The sequence below is a fragment of the Rattus rattus genome, chromosome 3 (genome assembly GCF_011064425.1).
Source record: "Rattus rattus isolate New Zealand chromosome 3, Rrattus_CSIRO_v1, whole genome shotgun sequence".
Taxonomy (NCBI): domain Eukaryota; kingdom Metazoa; phylum Chordata; class Mammalia; order Rodentia; family Muridae; genus Rattus; species Rattus rattus.
In genome coordinates this window covers 193,371,044-193,382,724 of record NC_046156.1, presented here as the reverse complement: position 1 = coordinate 193,382,724, position 11,681 = coordinate 193,371,044, and positions in this window count along the sequence as shown.

The window sequence follows — 11,681 nt, the reverse complement described above, 5'->3', positions numbered from 1 at the left end:
ACTATTTCAGAGGATAAGACCCATTGTTATCATGACAGAGCATGGACGCTGTCCAGCAGGCTCTGGAGCAGTAGCAGAGAGCGACATCCTGATCGGCAGGTAGAAAGAGACATTGGGCCTGCCACTAAGCCCGCCCCCCAGTGACGCACTTCCTCCAACAAGGCCACACCTCCTAATCTTTCTAATCCTATCAAACAGTTCCACTCCCTGGTGACTAAGCATTCAAAAATATGAGCCTATGGGAGCCAATCTCTTTTAAATGACCACAAAGACTATGTACTACCTCATTCTGTTGGATTTAGTGTGTAACTTATAACACCTTCAAGGTCTGCCTTTTGGAATGTTGTAGAAATTTCCCCCCAAAATTACTATTGATCATGGTAAATTGAATCCATATATATATATGGACCCCACAGCACACAGAGTCCACCTTGTTTCAAAGTTCATAGAGCTTATAGTAGTCATGTCGGAATGACCACATTTAAGGCAACTTTCCCTCCATCCTTTCCTTTGCTGGTTCGAGGGGAATGTTATACTTTTCTTTACTCTGCTTGTTTAGGTTAATTAACTAAGCTTTAAACTACTCAACCTCTTTGCCTTCCTTTCACAACCTCCCCCTTTCCTCTTCCTCTTCCCCCTCTCCTCCCCCCTCCCCCACCCCCCTCCTCCTCTTCTTCTGTCTCTCCTGAGACAAGCCAGGTGATATAACTACCTACTCTAGCATTAAATTGTCTTAATTTGTTGAGGGTATCACACAGAATACACAGAAAGGGTTCTGTCTTGAAATCTGCATACATGTATGTGTCTGTAATGTGCTCTCATACTCTCCAACCACTGCTATTTAATTTTTATCAAAGGGCTGGAGAGATGGCTAAGAGATTAAAAGCACTTGCTACTCTTGCAGACCACCAGGGTTTGATTCCCAGCACCCATACATGGCTAACAACAGACTGGACTCCAGTTCCAGGGCCTCTGACGCCCTCTTCTGGACTGCTCAGGTACCGCACACACATGCTACACAAACATTTGCAGGCAAGACACCTATCGCCACAAAATAAGAATATGTAAAAAAAATCTAATCCTAGGAAAACAATACATTTTTAATCAGAATATCCATGGCCAAAGTGTGGCTGGCTTGGGGGTAGTGTTCCCAGGTTTTCTGGAGAAAACAGGAAACTTCCAGGCAAAGTCTGTCTCAAACGAAGAAAAATGTAATGTTTGAGTCTAAGAAAGGATACTATTTTCTACCTAAAGACTAGCAGATATTAGTAATTTGCCACACCTGATGTGCACTTGTAGTCCTGGCATACAGGAAGACGGTCAGCGGCGTTGACAGTTTGAGACCAGCCTGAGACCCTGTCTTAAAATGGAACATCCAAAAATCTTGCTAAGTTATTACACGATTGAGAGTAATTACAATACGGAGAACACAGACATTCATATATAGCTAAGGTACGATCTTTAGATTCCCCACAGGGTTTTAACCACACAGATACCCATACAGATTAGTATGCAAAATATCACACAAGGCAGGCATTTCATGGAGTCCAGTAGTTCGGGATCATTAACATAGCTCGATAAAAACCAAAGAAACAAAGACAGGGACACAGCGAAAGAAGCAAGGCACAGAAGAGTGTGTGTGCCTTGTGAGGCCCTGCGAGGCCCTGTGAAACACACAGGCTGCACTTCCTCACACAGAGCTGTTTCTGTCACAGCACAGAGGAGACGTAACACTGTTGTTCCTGGAGAACTCCAGCACGGACCGTAAAAGGCAACACGGCTTTGGACTGTGTCCTCTTTTGCACCTTCTGAATCTGACCGAGACTAAAGACACGAGTACACTCCGTGACTCAGCCATTCCTTTCCCTGACAAACGAGTGGACCTGTCCCCTAAAAGCCACGCTTGGAAAAAGCTGGACATCTTTCTCACGATGAGAGAAACCTGAAAATAGCCGCCTGGTCCTCCTCCAAGTGCCGAACCAAGGAAGCCACCCAAGCTTGGATTTCCACCTCCAGAATTGTTAACAAAACAACTTTCTTTTCTTTACAATGTACCCAGATCCAAGCATTTTGACATAGCAATGGAATGTGGACTAATATAATTATCAATTTGAAAGAGGTGGAGAAATTAATTTTAGAAAATTTAGCCAAATATCTGTTCTTTTCTTCCTTCCTTTTCCCCTCCCCACTTCAGTGCTAGGAAATTAGGGTCTCACGTGTGTTGGGCAAGTGCTCTACCATGGAGCTGTATACTTCCCCCCCCCCACTCCCTTTGTATTGATAAAAGTCAATACAACCTTTTTACTAAGCAGTAGAGAAAATACTAAGAATTTCCCTAAACAGAAAGAAAGGCAAAACAAGTATTGGTTATTAGACTAAAATTCTGACTAAAAACATTGTAAGAAATAAAATGAAAGCTAGATGGTGGCATACTCCTTTAATCCTAGCCCTCAGGAGGCAGAAGCAGGAGGATCTCTGTGAGTTCGAGGGCAGCCCGGTCTACAGAGTGAGCTCTGGGACAAGTGAGAAACCCTGTCTCAAAAAACAAACAAACAAAACCCCCAAATGAAATGAAACCATGTTCTATCCCGACCCTAAATTCTCAAAGACTGCAAAAGAATGCTTCACCCTACCAGAGGCAGGGCTTTTCACAAACTTGTAAAACAACTTTTAGTAATAGAAGCAAAGGAGGAGGTGTTGACATTTCATCACGGACTCCATGGTAACTGGGCAGGAGAGCTCCGTTTGTGGATAAGCGACTGGTAGAAATGAACCGGCTATGGAAGGGCCCGTTTCAGTCAATAAGGCTTACGTGACCACAGCCACCACTGGGAGAATAATGATCTTCACAGGTTGAAGAACAGAGGACCAACTGTCAGAGGGAAGAAAACCCGTCGTGTGTGTATACACGGGAGGGGGAGTGGGGTGGGGATAGGTATGGGAGTGGAGGGGTGGGGTATGTGTGGTGAACGGGGTCGCTCGGGATGGATGGCAGGGAAGGTTCACACGAGATATACTTGGAAGTGATATAAACAGTGATATACACGAAACTACAAAGCAGGCTGATTCTGAATATACCACAAGGTCTCCAAAAACAAGAATATGCTCTCTGAGGAGACTTTATTGGAGTCAGCCATGGGCCCTATGAGGGTCAGTCTTCTCACCTCTCTCTCCAGCGGCTTCACACTAAAGCATTTGCATTTCTAGTCTGTCAGGTTTTCTCCTCTTGACAAATTCATTTCCTGATTAAAAAAATACCAGAGGCTCCTTGCAGAACATTGGAAAATGCAGAGAGGCCGTAGAACAACATAACAAAATAAACACACAAAGTTGCCCGTAGAACAGCACATTAGCCTGGATCTAGCGTGCCCCTTGGGCAGGCTGTCCGGGCACACACAGTCATGTGGGTTCAGACTCCTCCTGAGAGCCCAGGCGTTGTTTGTTATTTGACTTTGTCATTCCTTATCTGTCTTCTCCCCTAAGGGTTGTTTGAGAGTAAACATTTTGCCTGGGTGTTTCGTATCCTTGGGGCTGAGCACATGAAGAATTCTCCAATGGGGTTGTTGAATCCTCCTTGTTTCACGTTATTTCTTGAAGATCAACAGCTAAGCGAGGCTCCCTTCATCCAGGCAGATGCTCTGAAAGTGTGGGTCATGTCAACCCTATCACATAAATGTTTGGTTTTCTCCGCCTATCAGTGAGGGTTCTTTAGAAGCACAGAACCAGTAGAGCACACACCACTATGTGTGTATGGCACGTAAGGCATGTGTGTGGTAAAACACACCTATCGTCTATCACTTAGGAGACAGAGGCAGGAGGAGGAGAAAGAAGTTCAAGGTCATCCTCACAGCAGTTTGGGATCTGTTTGGCTGCATGAGGACTTGTCTCAAAAAAACACACCAAGAAGGGATCTATTAAATTGGTTTCCATGGGCAGAGGCTGCTTGGTTTCTTCATGGCTTGTCTGCCTATTGGAGAGCCAGGGAACACAGTACCTGCTCCGTTGAAGAAGCTGGACGCCTCAGAACAAGAGAGGCCAGAGGTGCAGCTCCAGTGAGAGGCTGAAGGTCTGGAAGTCCGTCCCCCAGGGAGTCACTGACTGAGCCTGCATTGAAGGGCCGGAAGAGACCCGAGTCCGATGTCTGTGACAGCAGCATTTAGTGCCTGTATAACAAATGAAACAATTGAAAATCAATTTAACATCCAGATAGCTGAAGTTTAGGTTAAAAAAAAAAATCAAACCAGCAGGGTTTCTTTTGAACATTCACAGTTAGATTTATTCCTCCTCTTCCTCCTCCTCCTCTTCTTCTCTCCCTCCTTTTGCCTTTGAATAATGAAAGTTGTCCAAAAGATTCCATGCTGTTCAGAAGTCTGGAGGAAGAAAGCTAAGAATATGGAATGCTTGTAATAAAATTTTCAAGGAGAGCAGATGGAATTACTCAAACTTGAAACACAGCCAGAGTTCTGAAGTGAGCATCTCACCCTTGGAACGAAAGCGTGCTTGGAACCGTTTATAACCAGACTCTTCCAGGGCCTTTCAAACATCAGAGCTGTGGGCTAGAGAGATGGCTCAGCGGGGGGAAGAGGTGCTTGCCGCCAAGTCTGATGGAAAGGGAACCGACCCTTGCAAGAAGTCCTCTGACCTCCACACATGTGCGTGCGCTCACACATACACAGTAACTAAAATGCGATAACGATAATTGAAAATAAACAACAAAAATGGATGGCTTAGAAAAGGTACTTACTGCCAATCCGGATGACCTGAGTTTGATCCTCAGGACTTACGTAAAGAAGAACAGAGCCCCGTAGGTTGAACTCTGACCTCTACTGATGACGTGATGCACGTGCCCCTCCCCCCACAAATAAATGTGATTTAACATTTTTAAAAGACAAAACAGAAAGTTATCCGAATCACTGAGGCTCTAGGCGCCACAGTCATTCCTGGTAAATAAAATGAAGCAGTCTCCTAGCTAAGAAAGTAGAATTTTCTTGACTCTGGAGAAGTCTTAAGGCAGAACTAATCCAGGCATACATAGCTGGTTGCAGGGATTAAAAACGTTTCTCCCAGCATCCATGTGATTAGATCACAGGACAGACTGTTTGTGCTTGCTGGGTCCTAACCAAAGGAGACAATACTTGAACTGTCAAGGCTAGGTTAATAAAAAATGAGATCAAACACACCCAAGGCAAGTAAAGTGTCTATCAACATATGGAGGGGCCAAGGGTTTTGGAGGAGGTTAAAAAGTTGTGCCTTTGGTAGATTTTCAGAGACCTCCATTATCTGTCCAAGATCCAGCCTAAGGACTTTCTAATTTCCCATTCTTGGTTTCAAAAATCATATGCCACATGCCCGATGACCCATACAGTTCGATCATTGATTAAATGTGTCCTTTCCTTCCTTCAGGTCCCAACCAACAAGCACTGGAAGTAGAAGAGGCTTTCCTTAATGGCTCCACGGTAGGCTTCAAAAGGAAACTCTCACCCATCAGCCTCCTGAGAAGCTCATTCATCTGAGTCTTCTTCAATGGCTTCTTCTCGCCTGCTCTACTCCTTCCTATAGAAGTCAAGTCCCTTTCTGACTGGACTTGAGTTCACGGTCTATTACCTAAATGCCTTAGTCACCTGAGTCACCTGGCTACAGCTTTCCCCTGCAGGTATCACGGGACTCTGGCATCTCCAACCTCTTAGGTCTCCAACACAACCCAGGCTTCACTTTCATGGCTGCACGCAGTGACCTCTGTGAGTCTCCATGCAGGGATATCCCTGACTCAAGCCTGGCTTCAGTGGCTTTCCTTATCGGTAGAGGGAGATTCCATATTCCTTTCTTGTACCCTTGACTCTAAAGCTAGAACCATGTGACCGAACCTGCCAAGTTCTGCTAGTTGATGGGGCTGAAATTTGGCCCCTGTCTTAGGGTTTCTATTGCTGTGAAGAGACACCATGATTATAGCAACTCTTATAAAGGAAAGCATTTATCTGGGGCTGGCTTACAGTTTCAGAGATCTAGTCCATTACTACCAAGGCGGGAAGCACGATGGCCTGCAGGCAGACATGGTGCTGGAGAAGCCAAGAGCTCTACATCTTGATCTACAGGCAACAGAAGGAGACTGAGACACACTGGCTACACTTGAGCTTAAAAGAGCTCAAAGCTTGCCTCTGCAGTGACACACATCCTCCAACAAGGCCACGCCTCCTAATAGCGCCACTCCCTATGGACCAAGCATTCAAACACACGAGTCTAAGGAGGCCATCCCCATTCAAACCACCACAGCCCCCTTGTTCACTTACATTTGCATCAGCTATCTGTTGTTGAAGTTTCCTTCACAGCTTAAACTTGAGAAAAGCTCCTTTCCACAAATTAGAAGCTTAGCCAGGTGAGGGCTAGGCCTGAGGTCACCGCTTCCTTTGCTCCATTTAGCAATAGGCTCTTCTTTAAACTTCTTATCTCCTTGAGTACTGGGCCTTCTGTCTTCTACGTTACATTTCCTGCTGCTCTTTCTCTCTTCACACTGTACGTTTTCTATTCGTCCTTGCTCAGCTCGCTCCTTCTCATTATAGACCTGTGCAAGAGCGATGACTAATCACCACGCAACGGAGTCCACACTAGGCTGCCTTGAAAATCAACTCTCCAATGCGTTAATCAAAAACTGTTTAATTTGGCCTCAGGCAGATTTTTAGGACAAAAACCAGTCACATTCTTTGCCAAGATATCAAGATATCGCTAAAATGGTGTTTATGCCACCTACTAATATTCTTCCCCTCTGAAACCTCTTGAGTTGTCCTCTCCCATTCCTCATTGCCTTCAGTCCCACTGTCTTCCATGCTCCTACTAGGATGGCCCAGTAAGCCCTACTTAGAGTGTCAGTACCTTTATATTCTAACATCGCAACGTCTTCCATATTCCTCAAACAAACAACGTGGTCAGATCTGTCCAACAATACTCCACTCCTGGTACCAACTTCTGTCTTAGTCACTGTTCTATTGTTCTGAACCAAGGCCAAGGCAACTCTTATAAGAGAAAGCATTTCATTGAGAGCTTGCTTACAATTTCAGAGACTTGACGGGAAGCATGGTGCGGGAGCAGCAGGAGCTGAGAACTACATTTAATCCACAAGCAAAGAGAGAGGGAGAGAGGAGAGAGGAGAGAGGGAGAGAAGGGAGAGAGGGAGAGAGGAGAGAGGAGAGAGGGGGGAGGGAGGGAGGGGAGGGGGGGAGGGAGAGGGGGGGGAGGGGGGGAGAGAGGGGGGGGGGGGGGGAGGGGAGGGGGGGGGGAGGGGGGGGGGGAGAGAGAGAGAGAGAGAGAGAGAGAGAGAGAGAGAGAGAGAGAGAGAGAGAGACTGGCATGTGTTTTTTGACACCTCATAGCCCATCCCCAGTGACACTCTCCCCAACAAGGGCAAGGACACACCCACTCCAACAAGGCTACACCTCCTAATCCTTTCAAACTATTCCACTTTCTGGCGAGTAAGTATTCACATATATGAACCTATGCAGACCATCCCTATTCAAGTCACCACACTAAAGCATTCTCACTATTACATATAAACATTCCCTTCCCCTTCTTGTCATAATCCTTTAAATAAAGTTTCTCTCTCCTTGATTCTGATTTCCTTTCATTTGACCCTGGCTAGACCAGACAACAGATGTCCATCACCTCACACCTATGCCTGGTTGACGGTGCTTGAGGGCATGGAAATTGATCATAATGTCTGTCTCACCAAGTTTCGATTAGAGGAGCAGGAGCAGGGATTAGTCAGAATTCAAATGTCAGCTTCATCTGTCTCAAAAAAGCAAGTTCAGTCATGTGGTAAGATGTGGAAAGCCTCGGGGACACTGTGCTAAGTGAAATAAGTTAGGAACAAAAGGACAAACACAGCATGGCTCTACCTTTATGAGGCATCCGAACTGTCAAGTCATAGAGACAGACAGTAGAACGGTTGCTGGCAGAGACCAGAGGAAGGAGAAAATGGGGGACCTGATAGATGGGTAGGCAGTTTCAATTCTGCCAGACATAGAATTCTCACAACAGTGTGAGCACAAGTAACACTACCACAACCGTACATTTAGCATCCGCAGGAGGAAATTTTATGTCTATACTTTTTTTTTTAACTCACAATGGAAATATTCTTTCCAGGAAGTTAATCTCATTATTCCTAAGGTTTATTAAAGAATGCGGCATTGTCTGTGGACAATCGTTGAGTACTAGTACTGTACACATGCCCTGAATTAAAATAAACCTTTCAGCTCACTTCGGAGGGCAGGGTTTACTCTGGCAAGCTTATCACAAGGGAAGACCTAAAAGACAGCCTTTGCTGAAAGAAGGACGGACAGCACTGTGGTCATCTCTCCCACCCTGCAGCCCCCTGTTAGTCAAGGAGTGCGCTTCCCTCCAGGAGAGAGAGAAGGAAAGAGATTTCGCCCCACGCCCAACATCACCTTTCAGAGAACATACACAATCAGCATTTGCTCCTAACCACATTTTAACTGGAAAATCTGGGATGGAGGGGCGGGGGAGGATATGAAGAGGGAGTGGGAAGAAAAGAAAGGGAAGAGACGGAGAAGAGGAAGATGGAAAGGGACGGGAGGAGAGGGGATGGAAGGGGACCAGAGGGGAGGGACCTTAGAACACAGACTTGGAAGAGCCCCTGTTCTTGTTGTTATGACAGGATTTGGAGTGGCCTTTCTTTCTCCCAAAGCAAAATGAGTATTATTATGTTCTTTTGCCAGCGTTCAAAGTACCACATTTATAATCATATGATGTACTCATTTTGTTAAGTGGCTAAAAAGAGAGAAAATAAAGAGAATTATTAATCTAGCGCTCACAGTTCATATTTTATAATTATCCCACTTCCTGGCTTTTGGCATGTAAGGTTCATTAATATCACCAATGAAGGGGAACCGTGCTGAAACGCTTTTAACTGATACTAATGGCGAAAACTTTCCATAACAAAACATAGATCTATTTTACAGGTTTTATTTGAAAAAGAAAAATCTGCACCCTTTGCTGCACAGGCTCTCGGGGCAGGCAGAGAGAGGCTGGCTATGTTTGGCTAAGCACACGTATTTTTCAAACACAGAATTCAGTCCTGGGACCTCCTGTCCTTCCAGTATTCCTGTGGAAGACAGAGCACGTTTCATTTGCACAGTTGTCAAAGGAGAAACAAAAAGCAGCACATTTAGCTAAATTCTGCGCTTTAACTTGTGTGGCCAAGGAGTGACAACTGAACTGAGCGTCCTTCTGCTCTGCGCTTTTCAAAAGGAGTGGCTTTGGTCGTATAATTTTCTTCCCCTTCATCTAAGTTCTGGTGACATGTTATATTGAAATACTGAAGTCACCCACAGGCAGATTGGAAGGAAAACCTCGCAGCGACCGTGATGAAGTGCAGCCCGTTTGTTGTGGTTGCTGTTTCTGAGTTTACAAGGCGGTCATGCTGCCTTGACTGGCCCTGAAGCCTGGACCCCTTGGTCCTCCTTCTCAGTCTCTTGAGTATCTGGGAAGTCATGCACACCACACGCCCAGCTAACTACTGCTCAACTTAAGGAAAAGGATTAAACTCTGTCATCCCTGCAGGCAGGAGCCTAGCATGACTGTCCACTGAGAGGCTCTACCCAGCGGCTGACTGAAAGAGATGCAGATGCCCACAGCCAAGCGTTGGACAGAGGCTGGGGACACTTATGGAGGAGTTGGTGGAAGGACTGAAGGCCCTAAAGAGAAAGGGAACCCCATAGGAAGACCAACAGAGTCAACTAAACTGGACCCCTGGGAACGCTCAGAGACTGAGCCACTGAGCAAAGAATATCATACATGGGCTAGGATGAGAGACCCCCTGCACATATGTAGCAGACTTGCAGCTCAGTCTCCACAGCTGCCTTGTCTGGCCTCAGTGGGCGTATGCACCTAATCTGGCAGAGACTTGATGAGCCGGGGAAGAGGGAATAGGTGGTGGGGTGGGGGTGGGGTGGGGTGGGGTGGGGGGTGGGGGAATGGGGGGTGGGCTGCTCTACTCTATGGGGAGGGCAGCTACCTCCTCAGAGGAGAAGGAGGGGGGGGATGAGGGAGAATTTGTCAATGAGGAACTGGGAGGGGGAGCAGTGTTTGGGATGTAAATAAATAAATAGATATATAAATAGATAAATAGATCGATAGATAAATTTAAAAAAAAACACCAAAAAACCCCACAGGATTCCAATATAAAATGGAGTTGAGAAAATGTTCCTCTGCTCTGGGCAATGTTGAGTAGGCTGCCCCAACATGAGGGTGACTACAGAATAATACACTCTGCCTCTTTACAAAAGAAGACACTTTTGCAACCAAATAAGTACACACGCACGCACGCACGCACGCACACATGTCCTCTATCAGCCCAAGGCACACTTAGCTTGAATAATTTCTACATTTCAAAGACACTTTGTCTTTAAGGAATTAGTCCACTTAGGGTTTTATTTCCTAGAACTTGTACTAAAATGAAAAAAGAAGAAGAAGAAGCCCTATCTATCCCGTTTGCTTGGAGGGGAAAATGGTGTGCTTCAGATAAAACGTTACAGTGACCAAAACACCTTCCGGGATGTCAACATGATATTCCTCTCATTTAGCTCCACGTCATGCACTTTGACAGGATTCAGAGGGGAAAAGCTGACAAGAACTTGTTTTTTCACGGCTGTTGAAAGCATGCCGATTTGGCAAGTGCACAGGGCAATGGGCACTCTCACGCATGGCACAAGCACACATCGGTTCAGCCTTTCTGGAAGGTAATTTGGTCATATACAGGCTATCAAAAACTTAAATATGCATTTCCTTCAGCCCAGGACTTTGACTTCTGGAAAATCGTCTCCATGAATGAATCAGACCAACGTCAAAGATGCACGGAAAGGCCCACCCAGCTGACTGTCACCAGGAGGCTGCTCAGGGGAATATTAGGGTTTATCTGTTCAGCGGAAGTTTCTGTTTTTGTATTATTTGTGAAGAAAAGGTTACAGAAGAACATCTATAGTCTGGGCTAGATGGGGATATGGTTCAGTGATAGAGTGCTTGCCTAGCAGGCAAAGACCATAGGTTCCATACCCAGCACTGGACAGGGAAAGAAAGCAGTGTATGTGGTGTGGGTTGTAAATACTGTTTATAGGCATAGGGAGAAGCATGTAAAGGTATGTAAGATTCTCCTGCCTCAGGCTCCCAAGAAGCTAGAATTGTAGTCTTGTGTCACCATATGTGGCCAGCTGCCCGGCCTCCTTCCTTCCTTCCTTCCTTCCTTCCTTCCTTCCTTCCTTCCCTCTTTCCTTCCTCTCTCCCTTTCTTCCTTCTTTATTTATTTGACATAGGATCTTATTCTATAGCCCAGGCTACCATAAATTTATTATATAGACCAAGCTGGTCTCAAACTTTAGGCAGTCTTTCTGCTTTGGTCTAGTGAACACTGGGAGTAGAGGTGTTGAGACATCACACCTAACTTCTTTTTTAATGTTTCTAGATTATCCCACAAGTATGTATGCTTTTTACTGTGCATATGTGTTCATGTATGTGTGTACGATATGGATGACTGCCAGTGGGCATGAACATGTGTGCACAGCGATCAGAGGACCATGTCAGATGTCTTTTTGATCGCTCTCATTTTAGTGTTGACACAGGCTCTCTCAGTGAGCCTGGGGCTCGTTGATTTGCCTAGGCAAGCTGAGTAATAAGCT